Source organism: Xenopus laevis, chromosome 2L, assembly GCF_017654675.1.
Source record: "Xenopus laevis strain J_2021 chromosome 2L, Xenopus_laevis_v10.1, whole genome shotgun sequence".
Classification (NCBI taxonomy): domain Eukaryota; kingdom Metazoa; phylum Chordata; class Amphibia; order Anura; family Pipidae; genus Xenopus; species Xenopus laevis.
In genome coordinates this window covers 82,650,516-82,670,539 of record NC_054373.1, presented here as the reverse complement: position 1 = coordinate 82,670,539, position 20,024 = coordinate 82,650,516, and positions in this window count along the sequence as shown.

Here is a 20,024-nt window from a genome sequence, read left to right as displayed (position 1 = left end):
CCTGTTTATTGACCACACTTCCGAATTCTGGTTTTGTACCTTGCAGTCTGTATGGTTTTGACCTCAGCCTGTTCCCTCAACTACGCTCTGCCCTACTCTTCAGTTCCCTTGTTTGCCCTGGTGGCATCTGAGTAGCTGAGGGCTCCTCTTTATTGATAGGCAAATAAATTCGCCAGGTGTGAATTCGCAAAACTGCAACAAAAATTAGGCAGCGAAAAATCCACAGTCCAAAAAATTATTGCACATCGAAATTATTCATACGCATATTGACTAAAATGCATTTGGACTAAATAGGCGCAGGCGTCAAAATTGGCGCGTGGCAAAATAATTTTGACACCCATTGACATCAATGCGTTTCTCAAATTTTTTGGTGAAGTGAAATGGGACAAATTCGCCCATCACTATAGTCCTCTTTAAGTAAAAGCGGCTGTTATAGGCAGAAGAGTGAATTCAGTCCGGAATCTTGGCATTTGTTCTGGGTTTTGACAGTTTGTGTGTGACATCCACTTGTTTTTTTCTGCTGCTTTTGTGATCAAAACCCCCACGTTCTTATGGGTATCGCTTTTTCCATTACTTTTTTAAACCTTGGGGTGTAGGGTGTACAGGTGTAGGGGGTGTAATGGTTTTTACCTACAGCTAGGAGCTGCTCCTAATTTATAGTTGGGAGAGGGAGATTGTTCCAATTCTTGTGTTAATATATTTTCCTGGCAGTTAAATAAATGGTCAGAGGGTGCCAACACTCTTTTTAGGTCCATACTGGTTGGAGGAGGTGGTGGTAGAGGGCCCGGAATGGAGGTTGTAGTAGGTGGTTGCTCACCAACCCCTTTGATGTTGCTCCCAATGGCTTGAAAGCAGGTGCTTATTTTTGGATTTCTGCATTGGAGGATGTTTTGGTTGCATAAAACAAGGGGCTGCCAGTCCACATAGGAGCTACCAATCACAGCACTTATTTTACATCACCCAGAAACATTTTTCATGCTTGCATCGCTCCCAAACTCTCTACACATCTGAATGTGGCTCACAGCTTAATAAGCTTGGGTACTTCCGGACTAAGATGAACTATCAGAGGTAATTTACATCATAGGTACCCCCAGGTTTAAAAACCTGTTACACAGGGTTTTCAAAGTAATATGAGCACCACATCTTAAAACTGTGAGAAGTTACTGTATGTAAACATTAAAAAAACACAGGGTTATTGTTTTGCTATGGAGTTTGGATTATGTTAGTTTAGTTATCATCAAATCCAAGGTTATATGAAATTATTACTGAGAAAATGCTAATCCATTAACAATGAATAATAGTCTGTTTAAAAGTTCAGCCATAAATTAATTTGTGTGATTAAACACACATTTGCAGTAATTTCTGTATTGGTTTACTTGCTCTTTTGATTTATGATTGAACATTTAATTGTTCATCCGGACAGGAAGCACCTTAACCATGTGTAGTATTTGGTGGACATTTTCTAGAGGAATCTTTTGCAATTCCATATTTCAGAGATTTCTGAATAATAAGTTTACATACAATAAATTCTATACCTGTATTAAATATGTAAAACTAATCATACCTGTACATCAGATTCCAAAATAATGTATTGGCAAGTACATTAAATCTATAATAAAAAATCAACAGAATTATTTACAACAAAATATTGCATTTTATTATTAAGTCGCTGTTGGAATTCTGTGAGACACACAGTACTGTTTAGAAGTGATAATCTATCAGAGCTGTAAAATCTACTACCTCCCTTTCTTTTGTATTATTTTACAAGTACATTCGCTAAGCAGCAGGCCAGTACAAAGGGAGGTCTTGCCTCCTCTGCTTGTTGAAGATTACCAAATAATAAATATCACTCCAGTAATATTGAGGCAACAAAGCCTAGTGTGCTGAGAAAATAAATTACAATGCAAGAGCAATTTGTCAGTTCCAGCAGGGCAGAAATATTAGTTATGGACTAGCATCATATCTGCTGTTGCTGCATGTTATTTTTATTGCTTTAAAGTAAATGGATTACATAGCAAGTGAAAAAAAGTTTTGTAATACATGTGCATGCGCATTTTGTAATAGATAATATTGATGTTAGATGTGTCTGTTGTATTTCTTTTTTTTTATATATATATATATATATATATATATATATATATATATATATATATATAAATGATCAAATATGATTAAATGATCAGGTTCATACGTATATTCTCATATATTCTCGCTCGACTACCCATATAATTCTCCACTAGGGATATGTGATTCTCACCCACGATGAGTAAGTCTCTCTTGGATTTAAATAAATACGTACTCAAATCGAGTATTAAATAATATCTCATACATCCTGAAATCTTGTGAGGGCATGGAGGAACAATAAGCAATACAGCATGTTAACATTTAACTGCGTCTTCTTTCATTGGGTTGATCCAGTGGCATCCAATCATCATTTGTGTTTTAGCATAACTGTGTCATTATTTCCATCTCAGGGACAGACTCACAGTCTCAGTACAATAGTCAAATAAGGTACATCTACTGTGTCAGCACATTGTCTAGAATGGTATCGGTGCTGTGAGAACGTTTATGAAACTATGTGCCTTTCTTGGCCTTACACTAGGAATACTTGTGACATGAGACAACAGATGCACTCCCTGTTCTGTTTAAACATTCTTCAACCCTAAAAACAGAAAACCTTGAGTGTCTTCTACAACATAGCAGTTCTGTATTAGTGTCCTGTCCTTTGTTCTTTGATAACCACTTATGGCTTAAATCTAAAACCCTGATGTCTACAGTGTCTATTTAAGCATAGGGTATTTTTAAAGTATTTCGTTTGGTTGACCTTATAATATTTTAATATACAATATTTTATTAAACCCTAAACAAAGAAAAACATGGCAAGACAGAGGCATTTTTGTCTTTAAAAGATTTAAAAGGTCTTCAATCAGAAGAACATACAAAATATGAAACATTTTTAATTTAAGTACCCTCATAATTAGATTACTTGGAGTGATACTAAAGAAAATAAGCAGTGTGCAAAGCCTACTTTGAAAATTAGAGTTGAGGCAGCACACCAAGTATATTCACAACTGTAACCACAAAGTAGAAATGTGGTAACATTTTTGAATACACTTGGTATGGTATATTTTTCTTATTTTTGTTTCTCTGTTTCTGTTTTGTATATAAATGAACTGTTTCATTTTTACTGGACACATATACTATGTTTTCACTTACTTTGTATATTTGCTGTATCACACAGCATCTTACAAATATGATTGGTGTGGTGTAAGTTTTCTTTGTGTTTCCGATTGGTTGTAAGAGACATTTATAGAGGTGTGCCCAGTAGCCTATTAGTAAATGCCCAATAGGCACAACATGCATTAGACACATTCTTTATGTCCTAATAAATTATTTTCTAGTTTTAATTTATTTTTGTTTTTATTTCATACTTGGAGTGATGCCAGTTGTCTTGAAAGATTCTGGGTGATAATATCAAAGTGTTACCAGAAGGTAAACAATATTATAATAAAGGTTATACACTGAACAAGTCCAGTGACTGCCAAAAATAAAAGGGGAACCATTTGTACAAGCCATCAGCAGACTGGGCTAGGTCCCTGCACTCCCTCTCTTAACCCCCCTTGAAGACAACATCAGTGATTGCCCCCCTTAAAGAGATGCTGACATTAGAAAATTACCTTTTTTATTATCTATCATAACATTACCTTTGAATGCTATTGTAGGGAATTTGTGCAAACTCCTTGCTCTTATTCTTGTAAGGGCAGAAGCACAGAGCCTGTGTCTGTGTGCTGTAAGCTGTTATCTAGCAACCAGCTGTTCAGTGATCTCAGTGCAACAGGAAGTGACACAGCAGCTAGTGAGTGGCTGGCAGGAAGAGGAAGTCACAGATACTGGCAAAAGAAGAAAGCCTGGCATAGAGAGCTGAATGGTGGACAGAGAAGGAAGCAAGAGAGCTGATGGTGGGCCCCGAGAGCTGAGAGGCTCCACCAAAAGTATTCATTTGGATCAGGAAGCCAGATACTGTGCCTGGAGAGACAGAGAGTGTGAAAGGAATCCAGAATGGAGGAACAAACAGCAGGAGATTCCTATCTGAGCATATTATTTTGTTCCTAGTGGGGCCACCCATAGGTGCATTCCCAGATCCCACTAAGTGGAGGCACTGTGCTAATAAGTACCAGGTACCCAGTCTCTCCCAATACCACTGCGGAGTGGCTCCGATTTGTCCCGTGTCATCAGGTAAGCGCCACAAGTGGAGTGTAACACCGAAAAAGGGGTGTCGAAAGGGTTACACTATTTATAATTTTGCCATAAAAGTATTTGCCTGATGCTTTTTCATTACCTTTCTTACTAACCTGTTCCTCTATGAGGGGGCTGACATATTTGTGCAGCAGTAGTCCATTAGCATTAGAAACTGACAGCTTAAGAAGGGACAGTCAGGTTGGCAAAACAGTCAGGTTTAGGAACTTCAAATAACAATTACTTACATAAGCAGAACTATCAGCAAAAAATGATCAACGTGACCTATTGGTAACTTTTAATGTAGATTAATATTTTAAAAGCATATTTTTAGTGTCAGTACATGTGCCGGGGTGGCAGGCGGTAGGCGGCATAGAGAGGACTTTGTGTCTGGGGGCCCATGGGATGGTGTGGGGGGGCCCTGAGGCTGCAGGCCCAGTGGGCCCTGGGCCCCCAGTCTGACACTGTATTTAAAATGGACCCCAGTGTGCCCTCTACAATCATTCAAAATAGTCAGAATATTTAGAGCAAGACACAGACTTGAATTACTTACAAGCCAGATTCATATAATTGGAAAAGTTAATATATAAGTGTACAATGCTCCAAATAGAGCAAGACCTGCATCTGCCCAATAGAAAGGCTCTGCACACTAATGTGTATGCATCTACCCTATATTTGGGAGTTATCTCTTCCCCTACCTTTGTGCCTCCTTCATTAAAAAATGTATTTCTTCTTCTACATCCTGAGACTGCAGAAACTGCTGATACAAAAAGAAATGTAAAGTCCGAAACTATAATTGTGCTGTGACAATTTATGGTTTTTAATATTGTTATAATACCCCACTCAAAGCCAGTGTGGTCATCTACGGTGCCAAGATATATCACTTGCTTATCTAGCAATGCCACACACACATATATTATCTAATAGTAAAGTATTATTAAAAATAATTGTATTTTTTTTTTTATTAAAACATTAAACAAAACTAGCAAAAACAACATATATAACTAAGAAACTGTATACAAAAGGGCTGCAACCCTGACCTTAACTTGCGTAGTTGAAGGATAGGTACTGTATTTTTCTTTAAAGATGTTTTCCAAGCTGTACTTTTGTGTTAAGCTTGTTAGAAGTATTTGTGCTCAGATAATATTCTCTATCCTTAAGATACAGTATTGTTAGCTTAATGTTTAGGCCTGGATATAATAATAATTCCAAGCATCAGTCTTGCTCTAAAAAAGAGATAAATGAAGCAGGGTATGAGAGCTAAGGTTCAAAAGCCCAGTTCAAATTGTTTTATATCTCAAAATGATTAAAAAAATATTTTCCTGTAAAGGAAATATTCTTGCCTTGTGGATGCAAATCGACATTGCCAGTTCTGGTAGATAAAATTCTGTTTTGTGCTCTTTGTACAACTTTAAGGAGATTATTTATCTATTTTATTTATTTTTTTGATTCAAGTTTTTTTTAAACAAAAGGTTGAGGTTTTTTTATACCGAAAGCTCGATCAATTTGAGTATTTGAGTTTTTTACCACTACAGTGATTCGAGTTTTTTTCTTAAATTAGAAACCATTTGAGTTGTGAGTTCATTCAAGAGATAAAAAAGTTTACAAAGCTCTAAATAACCCCCTAAATATGTGTGTGCCTCTGCTGTATCACCCTACCATAAAATATATATACTATTCAATAATACTTAAAATGCTTAAATGCTTAATCTATAGGGATGTAGCGAACGGCGGAAAAAATGTTCGCGAACATATTCGCGAACTTGCGTCAAAAATGTGAACGGTTCGCGAACGTCGCGAACCCCATAGACTTCAATGGGAAGGCGAATTTTAAAAGACATTTCTGGCCAGAAAAATGATTTTAAAGTTGTTTAAAGGGTGCAACGACCTGGACAGTGGCATGCCAGAGGGGGATCAAGGGCAAAAATGTATCTGAAAAATACATTGTTGACACAGCGCTGCGTTTTGTGCTGTAAAGGGCAGAAATCACACTACGTCACTCAGGTGATGTTTCTGGACACGGAATGTGAAAAAGCTCACACAGCTAGGTGGCACTTGGTTAAAGACTGGGCAAACAATGCCTGCAAGGGCAACGTATACAGTAGTGGATACGGAATATATTATTGCTGCTGTAAAAACATCACTCAGGTGATATTTACGGACACGGAATTATTATTGTTATTTAGACAGAATGTGAAAAAGCTCACACAGCTAGGTGGCACTTGCATACTCCCAACTGTCCCTCTTTTGACCACTCAACCCCCTGTCCCTCTTTTGTACTGGAAAGTCCCTCTTTTCTCTGAACTGAACAGCCAGAAAAAAAACAGTTTCTAACTTAATTAGCTTTTGGCAGAGAGCTCAGAACAGCTAACAGGTGCAAATAAGATACTTTGTAACAATTTTGACTCTGGTTGGTGCTGGTAGTGGTGAACTACTAGGAGGAGCAGCACACCAGTCCCACTCCCCAACACAGCTAGACTAATAGCACTGAGCTCTTACAGTAGCAAAGTAAAAAAAACAAAAAAGAAAATAAAAGCAGTCCTTACAAGGACTATTGGGTTACAGGCAGCAGTCAGCAGATGAGAGATCAGCAGCAGGACAGCTGCCCACAGCAGCTACATACAGAGTACTGCAGTAGAAGGTAGATTACTAGCCAGCAAAGCTACCTAACCTAAAATGTCCCTCAAACCCCTGCAGAGTTCTGTCCCTACAATACAGAGCAGTATCAAGTAGATTACTAGCCAGCAAACTTACTATCAACTGTCCCTCAAATCACTAAACAGCTCTCTCCCTACACTAGCTCTTCCAAGCACACACAGGCAGAATGAAAAAACGCTGCAGGGCTTCAGTTTATATATGGAAGGGGAGTGGTCCAGGGGGTGTGGGGGTGGTCCAGGAGGGAGAGCTTCCTGATTGGCTGCCATGTATCTGCTGGTCTGGGGGAGAAATGGCAAAAATAAGCGCCAGCTAAGGCGAACCCAAATTGGCGAACGTCGCGCGACGTTCGCGAACATTCGGCGGACGCGAACAGTCGATGTTCGCGCGAATTAGTTCGCGGGCGAACAGTCCGCGACATCCCTATTAATCTACACTATAGCCCTGAAATAATCGAAGGTTGCTGTTCACTGCAGTGATTATCATTACAGTTCCTTGATACCATTACATATGGGTGTTTTTCATTTTCAGAGAAAGACAGTTGCTACTACAGATTGTCATGTATGTTGGAAATGGAAGCAGGGCTTTCTTGTAATTTAGAAACCAAACAAGCCTCAATTTGCTGGAAGTTTACAGTAATCTTATGTGATTTTACAACAAAAGGCTTACTTATCCTTTAGTGGGCTAAACATTAAATAAACCCAACACTTTTACCACCAATATGGATGCCTGCAGTTTAGTTACAATCAAGTACAATTTTCTTTCTTCAAAACTGTTTCCTCCTTAAATTTTATCAAAGCCAAAGGAAAAGCTATTTGAGGTTTTCTACATGTCAATAGGCCTTGGGTCCGATCAACATACACTTTATTAGGTAAGATGTTGTTTTTCTATTGACAAGCATAGGATACGTAAAACAAAAAAAAACAATATATATATATATATATATATATATATATATATATATATATATATATATATATATATATATATATATATATATATATATATATATATATATATATATATATATATATATATATATATATATATATATATATATAAAGTGACATAGTACCGCACTCAACGGGAATACTTGTAAAAAAAATCAAGATTTATTGAAAAAATCTGACGTTTCGAACACCAACTGTGCTCTGTACTATGTCACTTTATTTACCAGCACACGATAAAATAATTTTTATATATATATATATATATATATATATATATATATATATATATATATATATATATATATATATATATATATATATATATATATATATACATATATATATATATATACATATAACCACTATAAGAATAGATGTAGCAGAAGCAGTACAGAGGTATCTGAGCACTGTCACAAAAGTGGAATGGTGAGCATGACATTAGAGTTCTAGAAATTAATTTGAGAGTGGAGTTGGTAATGTCAATCCTCAAATATGTAGTCCCTTATGGTAGGAAAGATTAAGACAGCAATGGCCTAAAAGTTATATGAAATGGCTTAAGATATCTATTTGTCAAACTAGCTGGGGACGGTTCACTTAACAATCATTATATTTCTAGACTTCAAATATAACAGTCCTATCTTTTTGAATATACTGTAGCAGTGATACAGTAATGGAATATAGCAATATTTTCATAAATGTACTTAAAAGTATATTTAATAATGCAATATGTTTTAGTTTCCCATCAGTTAAAAATGGATACAATATGGCAAACACCACCAGTCATTCTTGAAATCATATCAAAAACTGTGAACGAATAGGTAAACGGTAGAATAAAACTCCTTCTGTTCAGAGTTTGTAAGCTGACATTTGAGTGAACTGCATTTGTGGCAGCCACATTAGCAGCGGTATTAGGATTGCTGGATTGTCTCCAATGCACAAAATAACCTACGGATAATTCTTGCCATGTATAACTTTTGTTATTGTACAAGCTTCCCATTAGAATTCTTATTCATTATGCACCACTGTATTATGTACTGTGTACTAGAAAGAAATCAAGTAACAGACCATAGCATAACAGAAGCTAAAAGGAAACACTTTATAAACAAAGGATATAATGTTAATTATAATTCTAAATGAAGGTGATTGTGCTCAGTTGTGGTTCCTGAACCTACTAAGACAATAAACACTCATGCTTAATTAACAGCTATACATAATGATGCTAGTCAGGCCTCGTCCCCCAATTATTTGTCCAGAATTAAACAATAATACAAGAATGTTGGTGCATGTCAGAGTGACAAAGATTTCCCAGCTTCTTTATGGTTTTATAGGGAACAGTAAATATGATGATGTTAGCATTGAAGTCTAAAATAAAGACATCAGCAGCTATGGGTAACTATGCCTACCGCTTGATCAAAATGTCTGTCTAGGAAAGGAAAAAATATAGATGGTCATTTCTGAATTAGACAGCTAGAGACAGGGGTGTAACTATAGAGGAAGTATAGGGGCCCCATGAGGCAACAGGTCAACTTCTAGACATTTTGGGGACCTGAAAAATAATTTGCTGTGGGGCCCAGTAATATCTAGTTGCCCACTGGCTAGAAACATAAATATGTGGTATATTGTTCCATCAACACAGTCCCCAAAGAACTTCACAGATGTGTACATTGCATCTGTTAAATAAATCCTTTAAAAAGTGAGATTTTAGCTCTATATTTTAAGATATACAATTCCTAGATAATTTGTTTCTGTCATAACATTACATTTTTGGGTATGAAAGAATTGTTTTGAGAATGCAAGAGTCAAATAAAAACTTTCATAAAATTGCATGCAGGTGCCTAGAATTGTACCACAACAGGGCTTGAATCATGCCACTTCTTTTATTTCTCTTCACTATGGTGTGCCCTATAACTAGTGTAATCTGATCATTACACGTGTATTACTAAAATACCAAACAATAGCAGGTCCACACATAAAAATATTTATTGAGTGCAAAAAAATTAAATAATTTTTTTTTATAATATACCAAATGACAGAGGCTAGTGAGAATAGTGAGAATTTCTCGACCTGCACCCGACCCTAACCTGCCCCCCCCAAATCTGCACCCGGCCCGCTGCTGCCCCTCTATTTATAGACCAGCACCCGACCTGCCCCGCAGTGATGTCACAAAAGGGGCGGGCTCAAGTCTATAAATTATGGTGCCGGAAGTGCTAGGTCGCGGGCGGGAAGAGCAGGAGAAGAGCTCCACCCTGCCCGCCCACGACAGAAGATTTTGTGCAGGAGTCGGCCCAGCCAGCACATCACTAACAGAGGCCTGTTGTAAACTGGGTGTCCAAGCAGAGTAATTATATAGCCAAGGTTCTTGTAAGCACATCCGTCAGGGGGCTGTAATGTTATCTCAGGGAGTTGTAATTGAACAAGAAGCACCAGTGCTGAGAATAAAACACAGAAGTTTGAGCAGTTAAACTGTAGTTTTGCCTGTTCTTGTTCAAATACAACTAATAGAGGCCTCTATTTTAATTGAGTTTATTTAAATATAATATGTATATTATGACATACCAGTATGCATATACATTTTTATTATAAATTATGACATCAATGTATTCATCAAGAACATCCAGAATGATCAGAACCTTGGGCATTCAAATAAGGGATCTTTCCGTCATTTGACTCTCCCTGCCTTAAGTTTATTAAAAAATAATTTAAAAATTAAGGGGGTTATTCAGCAAATGTCGAGTTTGTGAGTTCTTTTCCTACCTCGAATAAACTCACAACTCGAGTCTTTGCTTAGTTATGAAAAAACTTGAATCAATGCAATCGGGGAAAACTCGAATATTTGAGTCAGGGCCGAAACTAGGGGTAGGCAGAGTAGGCACGTGCCTAGGTCACAAAATCTAGGGGGGCACAAGGCAGGTACCGTCTGTCGCCTACCCCATGTCCGGTCCCCTTTCTCTGTCTGCCTCTTCTATCTTCTATTTCTATTTGTGTATTTGTGAAATCATTTTCAAAAATATAAATTATTTAATTAATAAATTTAAAGGAAAACTATACCCCCCAAACAATGTAGGTCTCTATTAACAGATACTGAGTAAAACAGCTCATGTGTAAAACCCTGCTTCATGTAAATGAACCATTATCATAATAATATACTTTTTTAGTAGTATGTGCCATTGGGTAATCATAAATAGAAAATTGCCATTTTAAAAAATAAGGGCCGCCCCCTGAGATCGTACGATTCACTGTGCATACATACAAACCACATGTAAGGTCACATGAGCCAATTAACAGACAGAGTTCTGCCTTTTGCTTCCTCACTTCTTCCTGTTACAGTTAGTGTTGTAGTATTTCTGGTCAGGTGATCTCTGAGGCAGCACAGATAGAGTCACGAAATGGTGGTTCAAGGCAAGAGATGTAAAAGGGCAATATTTATGTAAATATATATTCCAGTTTGGTAAGATTATTTAATATGTCATTCAATTTGATATAAACTATCTGTTGCTTAAGTATTCATTTTGGGGGTATAGTTTTGCTTTAATATTAAAGTGCATTATTTGTTTAAAATGGAGTCTGTCGGAGCTGACCTTTCTGTAATTTGGATCTTGGGTTTCTTAATAATACCTGTACCTGTACTACAAATGTCTGGTCCATGTTGTTTAGGCACATCTGCAAGGCATCTATTAACACCCTGGCTCTTTGTTGTATGGCATTCACATTGGCACAGGTTGCCTGTGGATTTGTCTCAACACAAGGGGGAACTTGCAACACATGAGCACAGACACATTGAAGCAGTTAAGCAGACGTATTGATGCAAAGATATACTAACGCGGTGGTTATTTAGAGTCTTGACTTCTGTGCTTTGTCTTGCACCTGGTAATCCTTACACTGATATAGAGAGATCCAGTATCATCAGGGGAGTATTGTGCTGAGTATGTTGCTGATTTCTGTATTTGTATTTTTTTGGACCATGCATCCTTCTGGAAATACAGCCCCACATTCATCTATTCGCTGGCTTTTAAAAAATCATTACCACCTGGAAGTAACACTATTTGGCCTAAACTGATGTGACTTACTTGGCAAAGAATTACAAATCTAGTGAATTTGGCAATAAATATACACAATGTTTACATTCTCAAAGTCATTCTTCAATACATGTGCATAATGCAGCCCTGCTAGATTGAATTAATCAGTGACTGCCATTTTGACAGGTCCATCTGTCACAGCTATCTGATAGAATTGCCTGTGATCAGGACAAAGTAGCCCTGAGGTCTAAAACAGAGCTCAGAGATTAAAAAGTATAACAATATAACACAAGCAGAGAAAACAGAAACGTGTCATATAAAAGCTGTTTTTCACCCAGTTTCAGTGTTAACAATTTAGTAAACTAGAAGCTTTATTCATGGGGGGGGGGGGCTATATTCCTGTGTACATTTTTAGAATTTCTCCAAAGTTAGGTTGTTTTAGAGATATTTTGGCATAATGCTGCTCTGACATTTCCTGTTCAACCCTATACTTGCTTTTTGCATTTTATTGCCATGGTCCTCCTTCACCACTGATCAAAAACAATGTACTGCAATGGGATTCATTATGGTAACTGATACGTTTTCTCAGAAGCATATTATAATGAAAGAAGTCAGTATTTAGTTTTGCCTTTACTTACCCTTTAAGCAAAAATAACAGTTATGTATTTATATTTAACAGCAGGATGTAACAATATTAAAGGGGAGGTTCACCTTTATGTTAACTTTTAGTACATTAGAGAATGGCAGCTTTTCAGTTGGTCTTCATTTTTTCTTTTTTAAATAATTTTTCTTCTGACTCTTCCCAGCTTTTAAATGGGGGTCACTGACTCCATCCTAAAAACAAATGCTCTGTAAGACTACAACCTTATTGTCAATTTTACTTGTTATTACTCATTTACCTATTCAGGTCTCACCTGAACATATTCCAGTCTCTTTTTAAAATCAATTCATTGTTGCTAGGGTAAATTTCACCCTAGCAACCAGGTAGCCTAAATTGAAACCTGGAGAGCTGCCGAATAAAAAGCTAAATAAATCAAAAACCACAAATAATGAAAAATGAAAAACAACTGCAAATTGTCTCAAAATATCACTCTCTAAATCATACTTAAAGTTCCGAAGGAGTTTAGGATAAACAGTGCTTTATAGAAACAGGGATTTCTTGTGGAACCTTAGAGCTCTATTAAATATATCTTGTCAACAGGGCCGGATTTCTTGGGTAATAACCCAGCGTGCTTCTGTCACCAGCGAACGGGGGAAACATAGCTCCCCATAAAGCGGCTGGGTGGCATGCCTCCCCTAGTTTTTTGCAGCCCAGGCCTTTGTGGCCTCGCCACAAATCCGTCCCTTCTTATCAACAATGAAATGTCGTTATAGGGGAATTTCATTAGCTGTATGTACCTAAGGACATTGAGGTCTACAAATTACGTGGGACAGTTTGAAGCACTTATATCATAGCATACCTGTCTTGATAAAGGTCTACAGAAATTTGTCCACACTTTTATGTAAGGATAGTTCAAGTATACTTAATAAAGTTGGGATGTTGAGCCCTTCGAGGACCCCTACAACTAGGGTTGCCTGGCTGGTAAAAATTAAGCTTATTGCCAACTAATATGAAAAAAAAGATTAAGAAAAATGGGACCTGTTATCCAGAATACTCAGGACCAGGTATTTTCTGGATAAAGGGTCTTTCTGTAATTTATATCTTCAATAAGGTTTAATTACATCTTAGTTGGGATCAATTACAAGGTACTGTATCATTATTACAGAGAAAAAGGAAATCATTTTGAAAAAATTTGAACGATTTGATTATAACGAAGCCTAAGGAAAAAGCCCTTCCCATAATTCAGCTTTGTGGATGAAGGGTTTCCGGATAATGGATCCCATAACGGTACAACATTTGCTCCAATTCCAATAACCCATCACAAGTAATAAGACTTGCTTTTACACAGCTGGTTGGCAAATCCTGTTGATTAACAGAAATAAAGAACATTTGTTGCTATAGGTTACTATACTGCATGTGCAGGAAACTTTCTTAAATTATCCCCTAAGATCTCTGTTTTGTACATTGGAGGTTGATACTCAGGATCACTAAGACAAGCAGTGTGTTGTCCCAGTAAGTGTTCTTATATTTGTGGAGGCAGAAAATACCTTTTTTGTATTTCTCCGTTTTGCTTAAGTAGCTCATGCCAGATGTCTACACTTACTAGGGCTTGCAGTAGAAGAAATACTAATCCTAACCCGCATGCTCTGTTGGTTGGAAAATTATCTCTTACTAGTAGATCTAGGTGTCAGGGTGTTCTTCCCCACTCCAGGTATATAATAGGTAGCTCAGTTGCTGGTGCTTTCTAATGGTGGGAGAGATGGAGCTCTCTAGGAAGGAACACTCAGTGGTGGATATGATGGCAGCATGGTGCTGCCCTCAAATGGTAACAAATGAACTGCAAACACAGGTAGAAAGAAATTATATCCCTACAAGGGATCAGAATGTGTAATCTGTTTTTCTCTGAATTGAGCTAGTAAGTTGCAGGTAAAACTAGTCCCTTTGTAAAATGTATAATGAAGCAATAGAATTCTTAATGAATCAGATAAAATTGAGCATAGGACTGGCCAGATATGGGATGACTTTGACGTAGTTGGCCAGCTTAAATATATTGCAATATATGGACAAACAATCCCTGTTTTGTTTAAAGGGTAAGGCATTTTTCAGTAGCAGTATGCACAAAATGTCTCTGTCTTAAATATATTGATAAGGGGTTGAGTGCAGAGCAGAGGACTTTTGTATTTGTCTATATGTATATGGGAGAAGGCCTTTCCATAATTCAAAGCTTTCTGGATAATGGTTTTCCAGATAGAAGGTCAGCTGATGATTCATTTTATGTCCTTTAACATTAGAAACATGCAAATATGTAACCAGTTTACAAGGAAAAAATATGTAGTAGTTTAAAGCAAGTTAGTTATCAAAGGTCGAGTTGTGTTTCCCACAAAAAATTCGAATTTTCAAGGGTATTTTTTTTTTCAGGTTAAAAAAAACCCCACATTTTTCAAGATTTATTATACCCCATAGCTGGAAACAGCTTGAATCCAGAAATACACAATCTAAAACCTGTCAAGGTCATGTAGGAGTCAATAGCAGAGGTCTCTTGTACCATTCGAAGATAGCCTTTTTTCCGGTGGGTTTCGCTTGAAAAACCCGATCAATTCAAGTTTTTCTCCCCGACTACACTGATTCAAGTTTTTTACATTCACGTTTTTTATTAAATTAGAAACCGTTCTAGTTGTGAGTTGATTCGAGGTCTAGAAAAGCTTGCAAAGCTCTAAAATTCGACCTTTGATAAATAACCCCCTTAATCAGCAATCAAACCAATATCATGTTAATATATTTAAAAAATATGCACATATTCCAGAGGTTGTGGCTGTACATACAAAATCCACCCCAAACATAAAATATTAAATGAGTTGTATTTATTGTTTTAAACAGAAGTGTCATTGCATTAGGTGATAAAGATAACACATAAAAAATGGATTGGCTCTTCTCATAATAAGCTGTGACAAGCTGTGTATCCTGACAAGGTCATTATAGAGAGATCGGTGAGAACAGAAGAATCTAATCTTCTGCATTGTGCTGAAAGGGAGAGGAGGGATGTGCAGTGAACAACACAGAGTAATAAAAGTAATAAATGACTGCACAGCCTAAAGATGCACTAAGGGCTGCGTTTTCAATGGGTTTTATAAAATGATATGAAAGATAAAATGAAAAGGAGGAAACAATGTATAAAAGAATGCTATATATTATATATATGTGTGTGTGTATCTGTGTGCAGTCTATACATATAGAAATAGCAAGCATCACATATTCATACAATTAGGTTCTTGTCCGTGCAGAGGATGACCGTGGGATCATATTGTCAGTTAAGGTTACCTGCGCTTGTCATTATTTAGTGTTAATGATTTTTCGATTGATCTGGTCACCGTAGTGTGAGTGCATAGGTGAAGACTACTTGCTTTGATAGTTAATACAGGACTATAACAATGATCCTTAATGTCTTTACCCCCCTCCTGTTTCTTGTTCAGTAATGCCTCTAGGTTATTGTTAGACAGGGATGTTTTAGCTAATTTAGGTGCATTGTTTTTAAGTACCCTACTTTTGATGCGCGTCATTTTTATGTGTGCAACAACTTTGACACTACAAATTTTTCGCCGGTGAATTCTCGCCACAGTTTCGTGAATTAATTCACTTGCGGCAAATTCGTGTCTGTCGAATTTATTGGCCCATCACTACATAGCAGCCCTTTAGTACTTAGACTGCCCTCCATAACATTATTGAAGATTAATATTACTGTTTTAGTTTCCAGGGACTCATTTATATGAAAGAAAAATGTGTAAAATTGCACATATTTAAATGCCATTCACAGGGGTCCTTGTGCACATTTAACACGTCTTGATGCGCACTTACTTCCAGGACACTATTATGAATTTTTGTATAAAAAAAACATACTGTGGATAAAAAGTGCCTTGCACAGGCACTTGCGGTGACCCGCAAGTGCCTATGTAACAAATTTATGTGGTTTTTTTTAATTAAAACTATCCCCAGGTGCCGCCAGAGACTTGTGGGCGGCTAGGCTGGGGGGCGGGGGTGAGAGGGTAGGATCACACTTCTTGTGTAAAAGGTTTAAAGGAAAAGTTCAGTGTAAAAATAAAAACTGGGTAAATAGATAGGCTGTGCAAAATAAAAAAATGTTTCTAAAAGTTAGTTAGCCAAAGATGTAATATATAAAGGCTGGAGTGACTGGATGGTTTTTTTTTTTTTTTTAGTTTTATTAATTACTAGTGCAAGTTCCAATAAACAGGGTTACATACTTGTTGTACAATAGTAAAAGCAGGTACAAAGGACACATTGCTCCAGTTATTTTTCATTTTCACACCGGGAAAACAAATAGTAGACGGGAAAAGAATAGAAAGAAGAAAAGTAGAAAAAAAGTGAAGGAATTATCATCATTAAAAACATCCCCAAGACATTTCACCTTGCATTGAACCCACACATGTGGGTCCGGGACTGAGGCCAGCTCATGCAAAGCAGGGTTATACCAAAGTGGAGGGTGTGGTGAGAATATCTCAGGATCCTTTTGTATTCTAGCAAAACTCCTCTGCCATGCCCTTACTGTATTTTGGGAGTGACTGGATGTTTAACACAATAGCCAGAACCCAAATTTTTCTGTTTGGTTACCAGTCAGTATAATATTAGTGCATTTACATTAGAAGCCCAATAAAGGTTATATAAATTAGCAGCTTTGTAGCCATGGAGTCTGCCAGTGGGGCTGCAGGGTACACAATTGCACACACAGATATGCTTTTCAGAATACAGCAGCCTTAAATACCAAGGGGCAAATTTACTAAAGGGTGAAGTGGCTAACGCTAGCGTATATTCGCCAGCATGACGTCATTTTGGCACTTCGCAGATTTACTAACAGTCCCTGGTGTAAATTCGCTAGCGAAGTAGACAGACTCTATCGGTACTTTGCACCCTTACGCCAGGTGAAGTTGCGCTCTGGTGAAGGGACGTAACTACGCTAATTCACTATGTTGCAGATTTTACTGAACACCAGACTTTACTTCGCTAGCTCATACCAGGTGAAGTGCAATAGAGTAGATAGGAGTTTCTCTAAAAATAGTGTAACAAAAAACACTGGCGTCTTTTACTTTTTTCAGGGTGATAGGTTGAAAAAGATCGTAATTTTTTTTGAGGTACCCTCCTTCCCCCCTACATTTCCTAACATATGGCTCTTAAACTATACAGTGGGCATATGTGTAGGGCAATGTAACAAATCTATTTTATTTTAGTAAGGTTTCCCGGGGCTTGTGTAGTGTCATGTATTTGCTGCAGCATATACGTCCATGTACTTTAACTTGGCGCCGTATGCAAATTAGGCATCGATAGCGTAACTTCGCTTTGCTTGACAAATTAACGCTAGTGCAACTTCGCTACCTTTCTCCTCACTGGACGCAACTTCAGATTTTAGTGAATTTGCACTGCCCTGGTGAATCTAAGCCTGGCGAAGTGTTGCAAAGTGAGCGAAGCTGTCGCTGGCGCAACTTCGGAGCTAAGTAAATTTGCCCCTAAATGCTGATGTACAGATGTCATATGCCATTCATGGCTCTAGTAACCCATCACAAACAAAATAGCAATTTTTGTGCCAAGAAATATTATAGTTGCAGATTTTTAACAGACCGCTATAATCATTAAATGTGTTGTGAATGGCCTTTTACCCAGAAGTACGGCTGCCTACTATAAATAAAGCCAAACAAATTTTACATTATTTCCTTTCCTGACATTTCTCCTTCATTCACTTTGCTCCCTCCACTTATATCAACACTTCATTTTAGAAAATGCAAGTGTGACAAATGCTAAACTGGAATAGAATAATCTTTGGTAAAGCAATTACATTTCCAGCCTGCTTTTGATAGCAACAGAAACCGTACAACTGGCAATACAACAGATGTAAATAGAATTGCCTTCTGTAATCCTGTGTAGTTCAATAAATATTAATCACAGGGGTTTACTATTACAGTGGGTAGCTGATAGCACAATTGCCTTTAGCTATTTTTAGCTGAAAACATTAAACATCTTCATAAAGCACAGGGTTGAATAGTTTGAGCACTTGTAATGTTTATTTACAGAAGAAGTGGCATTTTTGCAATACATTACAAAGATATATTAAGATTAAAAACATAGTCAAGACATAGGGGCCGATTCATCAATAGTCGAATATCAAGGGTTAATTAACCCTCGATATTCGACTGGGAACTAAAATCGTTCGACTTCGAATATCGAAGTCGAACGATTTTGCGCAAATCCTGCGATCGATCGAACGATTAAATCCTTCAAATCAAACGATTCGAAGGATTTGAATCCAACGATCGAAGGAAAATCCTTCGATCAAAAAATCACAGGCAAGCCTATGGGGACCTTCCCCATAGGCTAACATTGATTTCGATAGGTTTTATCTACCGAAGTAGGTGGTCGAAGTATTTTTTAAAGAGACAGTACTTCGATTATCGAATGGTCGAATAGTCGAACGATTTTTACTTCGAATCGTTCGAATCGTTCGAATTCGAACGAATTTAACCAATTCGATGGTCGAAGTACCCAAAAAATACTTCGAAATTCGAAGTTTTTTACATTCGAATTCTTCACTCGAATTTTGTAAATCTGCCCCATAATGTACCTTATTTATGAATTTGCTTGTGGTTCCATGTATGTACACAGGTTTAATTTTACATCATAAGCGAAAATTATTTGCATCTTGTTCCTAGTGTAATTAAGTAGTAGTGGCATGGGTTACACTTACTTATGAAGCATACTGTAATCTGTGGTGAGGAGATGCCCACAGCTAGAAACTGAGAGGCAAGAGCCAGCTACTAGGAAGAGGAGAATAGCTGAGGGTATATTGACCCTAGAAGCATAAACATACATATCAATTATGTTGTTCAGTGGATGCATCAGCTTCATGTCATATCTTATATTTACCAAGAAGGTGATTACTGACATGACACTGGGTACAAGGGAAGGTCTGGGCTCTTCAAAATAGGCCCAAGCATTTTAGGTACACTGAGACCCATACCCCTCAGGCCCTATAAATAAGCACTGTCTATAGCAGGGGTCCCCAACCTTTTTTACCCATGAGCCACATTCAAATGTAAAAAGAGTTGGGGAGCAACACAAGCATGAAAAAGTCCTTTGGGTGCCAAACAAGGGCTGAGATTGGCTATTTGGTAACCCCTATGTGGACTGGCAACCTACAGGAGGCTCTGCTTGGCACTATACTTAGTTTTTATGCAATTATAACTGGTTTGAGGACACTGCGGGCAACATCCTAGGGGTTGAAGAGCAAAATGGTGCTCACGAGCTACTGGTTGGGGATCACTGTACTATGTACTACATCTTACAACAGCCCCTCTGGCATTTGCCAAAATCTACAGATTGTCAGTCGTAGCCTGCAAAAGGGCACCGCCTAGTGAATGTTTTGAGGAGAAATTCAATTAAATATTGCTACAAAGAAAGGACTAGAAAATAATGAACAATGAGAAAATAATTATTTGAAAGCACTTCATTCATATATATATATATATATATATATATATATATATATATATATATATATATATATAT